The 18641-nt window shown below is 40.1% G+C and overlaps 1 long non-coding RNA gene across 1 annotated transcript in view; it reads right to left on the minus strand.

Moving 5' to 3' along the window:
• Positions 1-18641, minus strand: part of LOC120532696 — a 75907-nt gene that overhangs the window by 47314 nt on the left and 9952 nt on the right. The gene's annotated exons all lie outside the window — the stretch shown is intronic.

Consider the following 18641-nt stretch of genomic DNA (forward strand, 5'->3'; position numbering starts at 1 on the left):
ATGGATGGATGGATATATGATGGGGTGCTCTACTCCTTCGGTCTGCAAGAAAAAAGGCTAATAGAAATCAGGAGAAGTTAGGACAGAATCAGGCATAACAGCCTTCTTTAGTCACAAAAAGTTGGCTTGGTATCGAGAGTTCACACCACTGTGTTTTTGGTTTATTAAAGATTTATTAAAGACACAGCCCTTCCTGATAAACATGGGACAAAATGTCAGTAATAATCTATGAAACCCAGGAAAGCCTGTACTTACCTTTTTGTGCGAGGCCGGTGCCAATTTCAAATAGCTACAACTTTAGAATACAGTGGCTAGACCGTGCTGCCGTCAACTACATAGTCTGGATACTGTATCTGGACACCTTCAGGCCAAAGTAACACTTTTTTTTGGTTAATGCGCAGACTGGTTGCTCAGGTGGTGGTGAGCATGGTCAAGACATGCTGTATGGTCCGCCCAGGTGTTGGAATAGCCAAATACGTCTGGTAGGTGGAACTGTAGGTGCTGTGAGGCTGAAGCAGTGTGTCCAACAGATGATGTACTGTTTCTGGCTCTACAAGTAGCCCAAAAAATTGTACTGCCAGTATCTGCTAGGAGTGCTAAATGCAGTTTTCTCCTTAGCCAGCAGTGTAAGGGGAATCAGCCAATATCCTTTCATCATATCTAGGGTGGATAAATAGTTTCCCTTTCCCAGCCACTTAAAGAGGTCATCAACTCAGGGCATGGGATAGGTATCAAAATGGGAGTCTTGGTATATCTGAGGAAATTAGTTACTGAAGTGCCAGCTACCATCAGATGTAGGAACCAGAACAATGGGACTAGATCACGAGCTGCAAATTTCTTCAATCACACCCTAGCCCAGCATTCTCCTGTTTTGTAGATCCACCTCATCCCTCTTTGCTTCCTGGAATTGACAGGGGCATTCTTGCCCAATTTTCCTTGGATAGGTGACAATGTTGTAGAACACTAAGGTACTGTAATTGCTTCACCTGGGGTTCATGTCCACAACCTCCTGCACCAAGTGGAAAGCTACCCCATCTTGTTGCAAAGTAAGGAGCTCTCCATAATTGAGTTTTAAGGCATCTGCAAAGAGCATGCTGCTTGTGGAAGAAAGGGAGAGCCCCTTGTCCCTCTCCCTCCAGGATTTTAGCAAATTTATGTGATACATGCAGTCCAGTGGACACTGGTTGGACTGTATCATGGTGTAGTCCACCAGCCCCTTACAGTATTTTATATGGCCTCTGCCAGTAGACAAGCAGCTTGTAATGAGCAGTGGAGATAGATGCCGTGACCTGAGCCCCTAGACAAAACTCCTGTATGTTCATATCACAATTGCACAGCCATGCTTGGGTACATTGGAATTGCTCTAAATGTTCCTTTAGGAGGTGTTGGCACCCTAAGTGGACACCAAGGAAATGAGCATACGCCAGCTCACATACTTCAAGTTAGGCATGAGGGAGTGGTCTTTGCAATTTGCCCTGGAGTTCAGCCACCTGAAAAAAGGTCATTGCCCAGTTCAAAATGCAGCCCAGATGGTGTGTTCTTCATGGTTGGTTGACCATTACCCAAACTCACTTCTGGCAAACTTTAGTGAGTCAGCATTTGACTGTTTCTGTCTGAAGGAGGTGGGCAGTAGTCGGAGCTTGCTGCAATGGTAATAGCAAGGGGTTGAAGGCGACTGACCTCTTTGCCGCACACTGGCTCTTTGGAACCAAGGTCAAGTCAGGGCCTTTGCAGAGGAAGCCCGCTTTTTGTCCCCAGCCCACTTGCTCTGTAGGGAAGTCTGGTGCAGCTCGATGACATCAACCAACCTCTCCATTGTGGTCCCTGATTGGCATTGGATAGGTTGGACTAGGCAGTTGGGGAATCCATCCAGTTGCAGAAAACCTCCCGTTTCACTGTGTTCTTGCCCAACCACAGGCATTGGGCTAGCCTGCTCTGGAGGTTGAAGGCTTGCACTCAGAGTGCCAGTTGTGGCAACCCAGTTTCTGGCATTCAATAGTCAACCCATAGCAGGCCAAGATCACATAATTATCCCTCTCTTGGAGATCAAAATACGCCCACTACCCCTCACCCTTGAGGAATGGTGTGATGATCAGGGACTACTCCTCCTTCCACCAGCAATGGCTGATGGTATTTATCTCAAAACATGAGAAGTTAGACCTCTGTGTCATCTTGGGAGTGCAGCAGTATAAGCAGTTTTCCAAGTGCAGTGCAGCCTCAGAGGTCCTTCTTGCATCAGTCTCCACATATTTGCTGTGCTGTGCCCTGACCTGTATCTACAACTGTTGTAGCTGCTCTTCCAAAGGCTATATGATTGAGGTAACGTCCACAGGGTTGGACATGTCCCCTGTAAATCTTGCCGACTATGCCAATGCAGAATGAAGGCCAGCTGCATGTTCAAAAGTTGGTGGACCAGGCAAGTACTCTCTCTTTAAAGAAAAAATTAAATGATGCAAACCGAAATACTTGTCTACTGTCGTTAACAATTCCATAGCTGCTTCAGTGAAGTCTCTACAGCACTCTCGTTCTCCAGCTTGCCTCTATGTTTATCCAAAAGAAAAGACCATGACTTCTATTGGGTGGCTCTTTATACATCACTTGGCCTGGTAAGTGTTGGGCTTGAGAGAATTGCGAGGTACGGTCCAGCTTCCTCTGACTGCAGTTGTTTAGAATTGTGGAGGGAAAGACAAGGTGCTTAGTGACTGCTCCCTCTCTCTTCCCATAATGGTATCGCTTACCTTATCTAAGCCATGACAGTGCCTCCTATGCACACGTGTGAAAACACTCACTGAACAAATTATTAGAAACACCTGTACACTTACTTATCCATACAATTATCTAAACAGTCAGTCATGCCGCAGCAGCACAATGCATAAAATTATGCAGGTACAAGTCAGGAACTTTAGTTTTGTTCACATTAAACACCAGAATGGGGAATAAATGTGATTTCAGTGATTTCAACAGTGGCATAACTGTTGGTACCAAATGGGCTGGTTTGAGTATTTCTGTAACTGTTGCTGTTCTGGGATTTTGAAGCACAACAGTTTCTAGAGTTTATTGAGAATGGTGCAAAAAAAAAAACAATAACCATCCAGTGAGTAGTTCTGTGGACAGAAGCGCCTTGTTGATGAGGCAGTTCAGAGTAGATTGGCCAGACTGGTTTGAGCTGAAAGAAAGTAAACACTCGGCACAACTGTGGTGAACATAAAAACATCTCAGAATGCACAACATGTGGAACCTTGAGGTAGATGAGCTAGAACAGCAGAACATCAAGTTGGGGTTCCATTCATGTTAGCCAGAATGTTGAGGGTGCGATGGGCACAGGTTCAACAATCTTGGACAGCTGAAGAGTGGAAAGACAGGTGAAGTTCAGACTGATGGTAGGGTAAGAATTTGGCACAGAGAGCGTGAATTCATTCACCTATCCTGCATTGTTAACAGTCCAGGCTTGTGGCGGTGGTGTAATGGTGCGGAGAATGTTTTCTTGCCACACTTTGGGTCAGTTAACACCACTCAATCATTGGTTGAATGCCACATACTATCTGAGCATTGTCGATTGTGTGCATCCCTTCACAGTTACAATTTACCCCTCTCCTAATGGCTACTTCCAGCTTGACAAGCAAAAGTCACCTCAAACTGGTTTCATTAACATGACATTGACTTCAGTATCTTCAGTGGCCTTTCCAGTCACCAGATCTGAATCCAACAGAATACTTTTGGGGTGTGGCAGAATGGGAGATTCGCAATATGAATATGCAGCTGACAGATCTGCAGAAATTGCATAATATAATGATGTCAACATGGACCAAAATCTCAAGAAATGCTTCAGACATCTTGTGGAATCCATGCTATGGAAAACTAAGGCTGTTTTGAGAGCAAAAGGAGGCCATACCCAGTATTATTACGGTGGTCCTAAGTATTTGCACAGTGAGTTTTAAGCGTGAATCCAAGAAAGCCAGGGATGGCTCCTGAAACATTGAGTGCAAATGCATGAATTTAATGAAAATTCCCTTTTGCCACCCCTACCTTTCGTTCCTCAAAGTCAAGTCTCGTAGTAGTAGTGTAGCCACATGTGTGGCGTACACTGAAGATCTATTTGCAGTCTAGCAGGGAGACTTAATGTCAGAGATATGTAGTCAAAGGTTACCTGCTCTGTAGGCTTGTTTTTGGAATATTGACTCTAATATGCTGTATTTTAATGTATGGTACTCTCAGAACACACAGGTTTGAAACAGAAATAATTATCTTTAAATCAGAAGTGTGTCCTCTTTCATTTCTCGCCAAAACACTTCAAATTCTCTTCCCCTTCATTTGCTTGTAGTCAGTTCCTGAATGAAACCGAGTCATGGGTCTCAACTGTGGCATGTACTTCCTTTTTTTAATGTTTTTGTACACTTTTTCAGCTGTTTCCAAATATTTTAAAATACTTTGGTCTTGTTAGTGTTGTTCATTGCTAACTCTATAAACTCAATGAACTACGCAAGTAAAGATGCAAAAACATTTCCAGCCTTAGCACATTTAGATTTGATACTTAATTTTTTTTTGGTTTTTAGTGTATTGCTTGGCCTGCCTGTAACAAAGCAGCTTATGTTGAAAGAAAAGTTAAACAAATAAAATAAACAAATGCAGAACTGCAAAGGTATGCAAATTTCAGTAACTGTAGATAGATTTGCATACCAACAGCAATGCTGCCAAGTGGCATATTTTAAGGACAAAGGCACGCAAGGCTCATTTTACTGGTGTGTATCATGTCTCCATCCATTTTCTGAGCCTGTTTACTCCAACTAAAAAAGCGAAGATTAATCCCATGTGGGCTAGGAAGTCCCTATCTTTAACAAGGCCTTTGCAACAATGATCGTTGGTATTTCACTAAATCACCGTATGGTTAGCTGGAGTTGGATTAGGGGAGTTAGTGGTCAAGCCTAACAAGAATGCATCACTGGAGCAGAAGCTGTAAAGGTCTAAAGCAGGGTGTCTCCCAAACTACGCCCTAGACTGTCACTTTCCTGGCCCTTTAAACAATAACTGCAATGTGTGTGGTCTGGCCCGCTGAACATTAAATTTCTAAACATAAGCAGACGTAAAACAAAGTAAATACAATTTGGGCACCTGAAGCCCTCATAGAAGCATTAAACAAAATACCCATATAACCTCTCGCGATCATTTCACCCAGACTTAAGTGAATCCTGAACTAGTTTTGTTAAACAACGTCTAGGAAAAGAAAAATCGATTCTGAGTGCAGGATATTCAATCAATAGTGGACCAATGACTATTTTTATGTTCAGTGCAAGGACAAAGCTGTTTGTCTCATATGTCAAGAGTCTACAGTTGTCTTCAAAGAATACAACTTGCATTGGCACTATATACAGTAGATTCCCGCAAAGTCATGGTTCAGAGTTTACGGCCTCAGTCATCCACAGATTTTTCCTTAGAACCTAACTAATAATTGTTAGCGGAAACAGCAAATATCCTCCGCAATTTGTATGTTTTTTTTTTGTGGCAATACTGTATTTTAGAAAGAACAGGAAGCAACTGTAGTGGAAAACACAGCTTGGGAGGGTGAAAGTAGCCAATAGAATTTGAAACTGCAACTCCCAGCAGTCCCTGCACTGGCTCTGATTGGTCTTCCGCTGAGAGTGCTGGGGCTGTTGAGGTCAAAGTATGTCAGCGTGGCTTTTAAAAAGGGGGCCAGTGACCAAAGGCAAAAAAAGAAAGTTTTTGTAATTTGTTTTAGAAGTTCCTGTCTGACTGCCTTCTGTTGGGTTACCTGTACTTGTTTATTTAGTCCTGGATCGTTTCGTGTATCTGGATTATCTGCCATCTGCCTGTGTACATGAGGACTGTAAGTGGATTCGTGGCCATCCTGCAAACAAAGGAGCGCTCCTGAACCCGTCCACCCGTCTTTACCATTTCAGGAGCTACCGGTAGGACTATCTGTAGATTCCCATTCAACATGAGGAGCTCTGGACTGTCTATTTTCATCATTACATTTCATCCGTTGCCATTTTTCATGAACTGTGTTCATGATTTACTGTGTGTGTTTTGTTTGTGCTTTGTTGTATTTAATATGTAATCGCCGTAAGGGGAACAGGGGTGGTATCGTTGTTTTCTTTTTCATTTGTTTTCATTACATTCTTTATTTTCTGTTTGATTACCGGTTTGTTTTGTTTTTGTCTCTGTTTGCGAGTGCGAGCGGGTCAGATTAAGACTGGGTGCGTCCCTGGAATCTCCACCATAAAAATAAATAAATCACCATCCTCTCTATTGCAGCTTCTTGCGTGACGCTACAATTACTTAAAAGCCTGAACAGCACCTTTCCTTTATGGCTGATTGCTTTGTTTCTCTCTCCTCACCCAGACATTCTCTGCTCCTGTTGCGGGTCCGGCTCTCATTGTGCTTCCCTATGATGTTTGTCTATTCTTTAATCGATAACTACCGGCATACTGAGCTCGTTTTACTTCTGAAAGAGACATGTTTGTTTAAAGTGTTTGAATAAAGTTCCTGTCTCTACAGTCTCCTGTGTTTCTGTGCAATTCTGTGACCCAAGCATTGCACTTTGTACATATTGTTCCAGTAGATTTTAAAATAGTTTTACAGTTCATTAGCAGTGTGTAAAATGATCAGTAATTGTGATGTTCTTTGCATGAAAAAAATATTCCATTAAAATTTCAGTTTTTCTTTGTTAATTGTGACGTTTACTTAAAGTGCAGCAAAAAAGTATTTGCCGTCCAGGGATGCATTAACCCCAAGTACGTGGCAGTTTAAGGGTTAAAGTCCCAAGAAGCCACTGAAATGCCATGCACCGTCTAAAGCTGCTGGCAATGAAAATGTGCTTGCATGAATTACAGTACATATAGTGGTAACATTGGTATTTTACATTCTAGCATTGCGGGAGACATAGCAGTACAGTATACTGGTTTACCTTTACATTCTTTATTTTTAGGTAATGTATTAAGCTGAGTTTAAAATTAAATTAAAGTGTTTTTGGGGCATATTTAGGGTTTAAACTATGAAAATAGGCATTTTTTTAACCACATCCAAAAAGTCCCAGTTTTTCTCAATTCATGGGTGTTCTAAGAACATAACCCCCGCGAATTTTTTGGGTGTACTGTATCTTGAAATAAAGAAAAATACAATTGTCTGACAGGGCACGTGAGGTCAGAAAAAAATCTCAAAATTAAAAAATGGCTTGACGATTCAGCAGAATGCATTTTAAAAACAAAACCAAATAAATATTTTGTCAGTTTGTGCCAGTTTTCAAGTAGCCAAGCTAATAGTGGTAGACTGTTCACTGACAGAGAGCTTGTGGAAGAATGTCTGGTGTTTGTTGTTAAGGAGATATGTCCAGAGAAGGCAGACTTATTCAGTGCGGTGAGTCTTTCCGCATCAACAATTACACGTAGGGTGGAAGAAATGGGTGACAATTTGCTTATGTATTTGCAAAGTAAATCTAAAGACGTGCTATTTTTCACTGGCACTTGATGAAAGCAATGATGTTCATGACACGGCACAGCTTTTGAATTTCATTCGGGAAACTAATGTGCAGTTTGAAATCACAGAAGAGCTTGCTGCCTTGCATTTATGGCACAACCACAGGAGAGGACATCTGCGAAAAAGTCCAAACTCTTGATAATTTGGAATTCAACTGGTCTAATTTAACCAGCATGACAACTGATGGTGCCCCGAACATGGTGTATTCTGTGAGAGGAGAGGTTGCATGCATCAACAGAGAGATGGACGAATGCAGTTACATGCATCCAATTGCAATACACTGCTTGATCCACCAGCAAGCGCTGTGCTCCAAATTAGCCAAGTGGGACACTGTCATGAAAGTTGTGGTGTCTTGTATTCTTAACTTTATAACTTCATTCAAGCAAATGTTCTTAACCTTAGACAATTTCAGGATTCTTTGTCAGAGATGAATACCCATACGGAGATGTGTTTGTACCATACGGAGGTGCGTTGGCTAAGTTGGAGGTGAGTATTGAAACCTTTTTACGTCTTGCTCCTGGAAATCAATAAATTTCAATAGTTGTCAAACAAAGTAGTTTCAGAGTTTAGTGAGTTTAGAATGGAAATGTCACTTTGCTTTTTTAACAGATATAAAAGAGCTACTAAATGGTCTCCACGTTCAGCTTCAGGTGAAGGGGAAACTCATCAGCGACATGTAAAAGCATTTGAAGTAAAACTGAGAGGGGAAAACTTCTGCCTTTTTCACATACTAAGACACGATCAGCTGGCAAAAGTGTAGAAGCCTTGGGAATGTTGCAAAATGAGTTCCACAAATGAGCTTTGAGAGCTTTGTGCACATGCAAAAGAGATTTGATCGTTTCAGGACTCTTAGGCCACGGACATTAAGACTGTCAATCCTATTTACCAGCTGGAACTGGCAGAATTGCAAAAGTGTGACAGTTTGAATGACACATTCAAGTCAAACAGCCTAATTAATTTCTGTTCTTCTCTCCTATCTTAGACTTACCCTAATCTTAAATAGCATGCACAGAAAATGACAACCATTATGGGAAGTACCTAAATCTGTGAGCAGACCTTTTCCTGATTAAAACACATCAAATCTCCGGTCAGATCCAGACTCACTGATGCACACCTGCACCCCCTCTTACAACTGGCAGTGACAAACATGGAACCTGGCATAGATTTCCATGTTAGTCAAAAACAGGCTCATAGTTCACACTGATTTAATTCAGTACTAAGATTAAGTACTGTTGAGTTTACAGGCTATATTGTAATTTCATTACATTTCAAAGAACTTGTTGAATTTCATGAAAAACAATTTGTCTCTTGAATGTACCTAGATTTATGGCATTATGACCATATATCTTGTGTTTCACTCCCTCTCCAGCCCCCTCATAGTGTGTAAGACAGTAAGGTAACCCCTTGATTAAAAAGTTTGAAGACCCTTGTTCTAAAGTGTAAGCTACACTATAAATAATGTGCAAAACCTGCCACCCAAGCCAAGGAACATGTGTAGTTGGTGTAACCAGCTACTGGTAAGAATGTGTTTTAGGAACATAAAATCGTGATGTGGTCGCCATATATCTGGCAGGTGGTAATACTAGTATTAGTTAGTAATAGGTTAGTAGTGTTGTCATTTATTTAAAATACCGTGACGGTCTTAACTGCACGTCCAACCAACATACAACCCAGGAACACATTCATGGATATGTTAATATACATAACTTTTATTTTATTTATTAGAAAACACAATTCTGCTTACCTGATGTACGCCTTACACTTATCCATACCACTTGTTCAGTTATGCTCCCAGTTCTAAATGTTTTCGGGAAAAAAACTCTGACAATAAAAAAATAATAATAATAATAATAATAACAGCAATATAAAGTGCTGGAATGTGGTCATACTCCAATAAAAAAAACTCCAATATGGTTTAACATACGCCTAATTGACATTGGGTTACCAATGGCTGAAGTGCCATTTCTATGGGCACAGGATAGAAGGTGGGCATATGAAGGGCCTTAGAGAGCAAGGCAGACTCACAAAGTGCACTCTTTGCTAAGTGACAAGTCATAAGGCCAAACAAGATAAATACTTTTTTGCAGCCACCTACTGTACATGCTTTGGCTGGGATTGGCTCCAGCAGACCCCCGTGACCCTGTAGTTAGGATATAGTGGGTTGGAAAATGGATGGATGGGTGTAAATAATGTCCATAGATCAAGTTGCCCAATCATAATCCCTAAACAAAAATACACAGAAAAATGTGGCAAACATGTCCAAGTAGAGAAGCAAGCCACTGGCAGGCATTATCCCGATGGTTAGTAGATCTCAAATAAGGCCTGAAGGTGGCATCCTGATAAAGGCAAGTTCATGTAATGGCATTGGGTTCATGGGAACTTGCAAGGTCCAGTGGGTTGCTTCCTACCATGATCTCCAAATGGCTGATAGGCTTTGGCTTTATAAGACCCTAGAAAGCAGATTCATTTGGAATCAGAACTGGGTTGCAAAGACTGTTGGCGTCATTGGAGTCTATAAAGGCTGGAATTGGCTGGATGATAAGCATTAAAGGGAGCCTTTGGCCTCATCACCTGGGGGTCTCATGGCACCCTGCATTTTCCAAGAACTAATTTGTGCTTTGCTTTAATTTGGGTTTTGAGGAGATTAAGGAAGCTCAAGAGGTCTGGAAAATAAAATAAAGTATAAATAAACTTTGCCATGTTAAGGAAACATGATGCTGCAGTAGAGCTAGAGTCACAGAGTTTACATGACTTTTAATTTGGCAAAGTGATTGGGTGTTCTTTTTTCTTCACATAATTACTTATGCACCTCTTCAGTAGGAAAGGGAAAGGAAAATGCTGACATATTGGAATTAACAAACAAGCACCTTCCTGAAAAAACGAACAAGGTAATAATTTCTATGTATTATATGTAAAACAAAAGTCACAAATGCTTATGTTAAGTCATTTATATGCTTCTTATTTTGTACTTTGCCTTTATAGTTCTTACCGTGTGTTTATGAAAAGGTCACGGAAATGGTAATAAACATTCATAAGCCATCAATCTGAGAGTTGACCATCATTCAGCCGGGGTTCCTGCAGTAAGAGCTTCACTACTCATCGTGTCCTGCTGTCCTGCTAAATTGAAGTCACTGGTGAGGCGACAGTGCTTTGTCTCCATCATAATGGAGTCAAAGGTGAAGCACAAGAGTGTCATCTCAATCACAACAGAGTTTAAAGGTGAAGTGGTGAAACTTGTTTATGCTCTGCTTGTTACTCAAAGCAACACTATATTTGCAGACCAAGGCAAGAGTGATGCACTAGAAGCAGATAAATGTCCAGGGAATTGACTACCATGATTGGAAGAGACACACTTGTGAAGAGTGAAAGGGTCATTCGTGTGAGAGGTTACAACTCCCAAGTTTATATTGAGCTTCATCCTGCATATGCTAAAGAGTGCATACCACTAAACCATTCCCACATTCCTACAGGTGAATTGTCCCCATATACTGTAACTGTTCAAAGTTTTTCCTGCTTTGTGACTGTAACATAAGTTTAATATGTCACTGTTCTCTGTACAAAAATATTTTATAAATCTACTTTTCTTTCTACTCACATGCACAGTGGACACAGATTTAGCACAGGGGCTCATCATTTAGAATTAATAGGCAAGCATTAGAAGACAAGACAGGGACAACTGCGAAATGAGCATTGTATGTTATTTTTGTGTGTCAAAGTCAGCATGAAACTGCATCCCCTTTTCCTTTTTTGGAATGGCATGATTCACCGAAGTGGGGGCCTGCACATGAAGAAAGCCTTGGAACATTGCCCGGCACACCTTTGAAGCCGACGGACAGATGGGAGATACCGTCATCCGATTCGGAAAGTCCTTCCAACTCAGCAACAAAAATGGCAGACTCTATACATCGGGTCCCCACTCCCAAAGGTCTTGCCATGGCTTCCTTCGTCTGTTATGCCGTGTAAACTGCCATTAAAGAAAGCTAAGTTATTTTTCCTATGTGATTTCTTACTGCCGTATCACTAAGGGTGGGGTATCGCCTTTTTATATTATATCTATAGAATTTCGGGTTATGCAACATGCCGCAATTACAAAAATAATTATTCCAACAAGGAAGCTAGCGCCCCCTGCTGGATACAGTGACCAATGCTGCAAGGACAGGTCCTGCAATCCTGTACTACAAATTTGACAGTGAACATATGGATGGATATTATCTTTTTAGACACTAATGATTATGGTTGTGCTGTGTCAAAGTGGAATTTCCTATTTTTATCACCACCTAATCATGTCCAGGATATTCCAGTTATTTTTTCTGTTGCAGAACAAGTTGTTTAACAGTATGCAGGCACACCACTAACAATTAGGTTTCAGGTAAAATAATTAATTGGAAAACTCTTTGTGCAAAGTATTGCAGACAGAGCTATTAAATTGCACATTTGAGATGAGCAATCACTTCTTCACTAAGCCCTGAGTAAGGACTTTGATCATTTCAGCTAGCTCAGTGGTCTTCACTTTTTAACTGTTACATGTTACTCTCAGCGATAAATCAAAAGCATTGATTAGGAGGATCACTTTAACATTCTGCCATTAGCTGTACTTAAAATGTAAGCATTTTTTTTAATATGAAGGAGAAAGGTATTTGTTGTTCAATAAAATTCAATGACAGCCACAATCCTTAGTTGCTAATACTTAAACAAATATCATCCTGAAAAAGTGTATTTATATTGATCAAGGATACTATTTTGCAACCACAGCCCAGCGTATCTCAGCAGCATCAAGCCTGATGAAATTCTTTTGCAGAGCACACTCAAACACTCACATACTTATTAACACCAGACTAATTTGAACTTCAAGTATATGGGGTGTGGGAGTAAAATGGGAGTCCCGGGAGAAAAATCCACAGATATACACAGAGAAGGTGCCAATTTCACACAGACAGCAAATGGACTGGTATTCGAAACTTGAAGTTTTGAGTTGGCACTGCTATTTTTCTCCTGTGAAGCATCAGGTCTCTCTTAAATTTTGAGCCTTAACATCAGAATTTTTCTTTTAAATTATTTGTGCGTTGTTCCATTTCCTAAAGAATTATACATTGATTCAGTTTACTTTTGTGCTGTATGCTATTATCAAACATCTATGTATCTACCTATCTATTCTTGAGAATGTCACAAGGAGCCTATGCAATCAGCACTGGGCACAAGGCAGGAATCCACCCTGGTAATCAGCCAACATAAAACCAATAGTTTCAAGAAACGTATGTATTAAGTATCAGAGCTATAAGTGGGTGCTATAAAATTTACTGACATGCAGGTATTTTTAAAAATAACCATGTAAAACAGATGATGTGAATACATTAATGGTAGCTATGATGTTTATTTCTACATTAGTTTGCAGTCTGTATTCTTATTCATTAGAACATTCGAAAAATTTAACAAGAGCAGGCCATTCAGCCCAAAGAAGCCCAACAAGACAGTTCACATGATTTCAAGTTCAAATTTGAAGGTTCTTAAAGTTCTACTCTCTTCCACACTACTTGGTAACTTATTCAATGGTTCTCTGTGTGAAGAAAAACTTGTTTGTGCAAAATTTACTTTTCAGTTGGCAACTTTGTCCCTGTGTTCTTGTATAACTCATTTTAAAGTAACAGCCTTGATCCACTGTACTAATTAATTTCATAATTTCAAAAAACTTGAATCATGTCACCTGTTTAATCTCCATTTGCTTAACTCTTTGAGTGCTGAATATTTTTTCTAAAAAACTCAGTTTTCTGAGAAGCACGCAGAGCAATTGTTTCACACATAAATCAACATAAAAAATTTGTTGCTACGTGCTGTGGCTGCTCTTGGTGCATATTCTGCATCTCTGGCGGCAATGGCTGCATGGGGCACCTCGATGGACAGCAGGAATGCATGGTGGGCCTGCTGCCTGGCTGTCTTTGCACAGCAGGTGGGTGGTAGGTGGTAGGTGGTAGGTCTTTGTTGTTAGACCCACTGATGCAGAAACATGACAATTTACAATACAATGACTAAAATAATCAACTGCAATAAAAAACAATATATGTCAATATATAACTCTTTCAAATAAAAATCAGATATACAGTAAACATGTAACATGCATTAGACACAACATGTAACAGTAAGGTACTGGATCAAAGCAGCAGATGATTAGTAACCTTGAATTGGTATTGCAAACAGATGAATAGAGCAAGTACTGTACTTACATAATGATGTCTTCTTCTACAGATGTCTTCATTCAAGTCAGCAGTTAATGGCCTGTAGGTAAAAGCCATTTTTAAGTCTGCTGGTATTGCTATACTACTGAATGGTGATGGTGGTAGTGGGGAGGTTAGCATGGTTGATTGCATTACAAACCTATTTATGATTTAGAAAACACATTGGTACATTGGTGTTGAAGGCTACAGGAGGAAGCACAAATGTTTTTAAATAGTAGGCAATTTTACACTTATATCTTTAATTTACTAATCACGGTGCTACAATAATGCAGTTATTGTTAAGTGCTGCCTAAAGGTTCCAGGAAGAATTTGAATCCCAGCTGAACCACTGTTTACTTAAGAGTTTGTACATTCCCACTGTATATGTAGGAATTTTTCTCTGGACACCCTGGTTTGTCTCTCACATAATCAAAGGCCAAGTCTATTTACCAAATTAAACATGTTGAGTAAGTGAATCTAATAATACAATATGACTTGTCCTTTAAAGACAAATCTTCTACATCTCTTTTATTGTACTGAGGTCATTCTTTGCACTCTCAAAATGCAATGAAAATTACTTTTAGGTGACTTAAGTGAATCTTCCATATTGGATGATATTGCCTTTATCCAGCTTGCTTGACAGGTATCAATTCTTCTTCTTCTAATGTCAGTGAACTGCAGGTTAATACAGAAAGCATACTAGAACAGGCCTTCACTAATCATACAGTATATCCATCCATGCTCTGAATCTGATTTTTCCATGATAAAGTTATGGAGTATTTGAGATTTATGTACAGCTTTGTGGAAACGGCAATAACCCGGATGGGACTCCAGTGCATCTGAAAGTACACGACACACACGCACACACACTCATATTCAATAACATCATGCTGATTCCAAGTAGCCAATTACTCTGACACATTATTCTTTAGGTTGTATGAAGAACCTGAGTACTCAGAGAAAATCCAAGTAGAATAAGAATGTGCCAACTCCATACTGAAGTGGAAGTGGCAAGAGAGCTGAGTGATAGCCCCAAAATTACTGCAACACTGATCCACCCTAAAAACAAACTAAAAATTCTCTTTTTCATACTAATTCAGAAAACATCCAATTGTAATATAATCAGTACACTATTTTAATTAGTTAAATTTTAGATAATTGACTCTAAAAGATGAAATACAGCTTCATCTTCAGAGGTTACTATCAAAAATGTTTGAGTAAATATCAGGTAAATGGTATTTTTAAATATTTTTCCATGTAACTTAACAAAATGAGCAATGCATATTCAGCAGTTACACTCATACTTTACTAAATCTTTGCTTCCCCTTGTCATTCTTTTTTTTCAACTCCCTTTCTCATCTTTTCAGCTCCAACGTTCCAGGTTTATCATAGCTAACTGACAAAGTCTGACAAGTCTGCTTTTATTGCACATGCCCCGAGTTTCAAATTTCCTGCAAGCCTGAGATTATTTTCTGGAACCACACTCAAGAACTGATTGGTCAGTGCACACATTGTGAGTGGACAGCCCAGATCTCGGCATACCTTTCTAGTGTTTCCAAAGTGCTCACTAAAGAAACACATTTTAATATTGAAAAACAACACACAATAAACATGCAATACTATACAATAAAATATTAAAGCAGTCCAATCAGTTTACTCCCCTCAGTAGAACAAAATCACCGATGCAATCATTGGAATCACCAGTCAACTAAAGCAGCATATCTTTGGGGATATGAGAGGAAAAAAGGGAGTATTTGGAGGAAATCTCACATAGATATAGACAGAATGTGCAAACCCCGCACAGACAACAACAGAAGGATTTGAACTCAGGATGTTGGATCTTGAGGCAACAGTACTAACTACTGCACCACTATACTGCCCATGATGTTGCTATAGTTTAAAAGAGAAAACTGAAACAAATAGGAGAATAAATATCTTGTCATCAGTATCCAAGGAGCACCAACTATGCTTATATTAGTAGTCATTTATTGTCCACCAAAATGTAACGCCTTGCTTTATATGGACTATATTGCCAAAAGTATTGGGACACCTGCCTTTATGAAACACATATGAACTTTAATGATATCCCATTCTTAATACATAGGCTTTATTATGGAGTTGGCCCAACCTTTGCAGCTATAACAGCTTAAACTTTTCTCGGAAGGCTTTCCACAAGGTTTAGGAGTGTGTTTATTGGAATTTCTGACCATTCTTCCAGTAGAGCATTTGAGAGGTCAGGCACTAATGTTGGTTGAGAAGGCCTGGCTCGCAGTCCCTGCTCTAATTCATCCCAAAAGTGTTCTGTTGGGTTGAGGTCAGCGCTCCGTGCAGGCCAGTCCCATTCCTCCACACCAAACTCGCTCATCCATTTCTTTATAGACCTTGCTTTGTGCACTGGTGCACAGTCATGTTGGAACAGGAAGGGGCCATCCCCAAACTGTTCCACAAAAAGTTGGGAGCATGCAATTGTCCAAAATGGCTTTGTATGCTGAAGCATTAAGAGTTCCTTTCATTGGAACTAAGGGGCCAAGCTCAACCCCTGAAAAAACAACCCACACCATAATCCCTCTCCACCAAACTTTACACTTTGCCCAGTGCATCAGGTAAGTACCATTGTCCTGCCAGCCGCCAAACCCAGACTTGTTCATCGATTTGCCAGATAGAGAAGCATCATTCATCACTCCAGAGGACAGGTCTCCACTGCTCTAGAGTCCAGTGGCAGTGTGCTTTACTCTTTGCATTGCACTTGGTGATGTAAGGCTTGGATGCAGCTACTTGGCCATGGAAACCCATTTCATGAAGATCTCTACGCACTGTTCTTGAGATTTTAGAGGTCTGTAGCTACTGACTCTGCAAAAAGCTGTCAACTTCTGCACATTGTGTGATTTTACGTGGCCTACCACTTTGTGGCTGAGCTGCTGTTGTTGCCAATTGTTTCCACTTTGTTATAATACCATAATAGTTGACTGTGGAATATTTAGTAACAAGTAAATTTCACAAATGGACTTATTACACAGGGTAACACGGTGGTGCAGTGGGTAGCGCTGCTGCCTCGCAGTTAGGAGACCAGGGTTTGTTTCCCGGTTCCTCAATGTGTGGAGCTTGTGTGTTCTCCCCGTGTCTGCATGGGTTTCCTCTGGGTATTCTGGTTTCGTCCCACAGTCCAAAGATATGGCGATCCTACATTGTCCCTAGTGTGTGCTTGGTGTGTGTGTGCACAATGCGGTGGGCTGGCACCATGCCCGAGGTTTGTTTCCTGCCTTGCACCTTGTGTTGGCTGGGATTGGCTCCAGCAGACCCCCGTGACCCTGTAGTTAGGTTGGATAATGGATGGTTGGATGGACTTATTGCACAGGTGGCATCCTATCACAGTACCACACTTGAATTCACTGAGCTCCTGACAGCGACCCATTCTTTCGCAACTGTTTGTAGAAGCAGTCTGCATGCCTAGGTGTTTGATTTTATACATCTGTGGCCATGGAAAAGTTTTGGAACACCTGAATGTAATGATTTGGAGGGGTGTCCCAATACTTTTGGCAATATAGTGTATCTACCATAACTAGTTATGATGAAAATTTAATGGAAGAGGATTTAAATTTTCACACAGATATTTAATGTGATCTCATAGCAAGAGACTTAATGAATCTTGTGTATTTCTTTGGCCCTTATCATCTAATACCCAGTGGTAATCACATGTTAGATTTAGTTTTTTTGAAGAGATTTAACATTAATGTGCCTCAGACCCTGGGTATGGGAATCTCAGACACTACTGGAGCTGCTTTGAAATATCAACACTTGTAACTAAAATTAAAGAGAAGTGCATTGTGAAGAAATGTTATTTGGCTGTGACAACTGCCTCATCTTTTTCCAGCATTTATTGATAGTCAAACAAATTTATATACCTTTCAATGTAAATAATTTTGCAGTCAGTTTTAATACCAGGCTAAATGCCATGGCTGACACCAAGATAAATCTGTAAAACAAATAGCCATCTGTAAACTTAAGCAGTCAGTAAACTTAAAAAAAGGCTACAAAGCTGGGCATAAATGAAGAAAAAACAAATTAATATGCTGACGTATTCTGAGAACCCATAAATACAAATTCTAGAGCAGAGTGACCAGATAGACAAAATTACTGTATTTCTCCAAATTATTAACAATAATGTAGGAAATCCAAAAGTTCTCACATACAGACCATCCATTGTACCCAACTCCACCTTTCCAGCGGATGAAATTGGTGGATGAATATCAAGCTTTTGTGGTATTTTTTTTACAAGAAAGGTAAATACCAAAATATCTAATTATATTCAGACTTCAGAATTTCCTCCAATTAAACATACCATACTGAATTCCTTTAGCAAAAAAATGTACTTGAACTTTGCAGAATAATTACTTAACATAAACTGTTCAACTGCGCTCTTTATCCATTTCCTACAGGCTTTTTAAAGAAGTTTCTGAATGCTTAATTGACAGTGTCCTAGACAATTAACCTCTCCATATAAATGGTTATTTTTCCTGATTCTTTAAAGACTGCAGTGCTGAAGCCTTTGCCTAAGAAAAAAAAACTGGACTGGGGTAGGACAGACTAGCTTTACCCGTTTTACTATGCTTTAGCATCCAAGAACTTTGCTAAAATGCAAACTGCACAGACACTCTTAATTCCAGCAAGAGTGTTGGTTTTCTCTCCAGAGGACCTCCATGGAATGTAGCATCTGGGTACTATCTGATAAAATGATCAATCACCAAGTGAGATCAGACTTTTCTTCTTATGGTAACAGTTTAACATTGGGCTCAAACAAAAAGATAGAAGTCACCCATTGGCAATTGTGATGAACAAAGCTTTAAACCAACAGTCAACCAAGAAGTAAGGGCCTATGTGCACCTAAGAAACCAATGGCACTACATCTTCTCCTTTTCATTAAAAAAGCTATTGCACTCACAC

Source organism: Polypterus senegalus, chromosome 7 (assembly GCF_016835505.1).
Source record: "Polypterus senegalus isolate Bchr_013 chromosome 7, ASM1683550v1, whole genome shotgun sequence".
Taxonomy (NCBI): Eukaryota; Metazoa; Chordata; class Cladistia; order Polypteriformes; family Polypteridae; genus Polypterus; species Polypterus senegalus.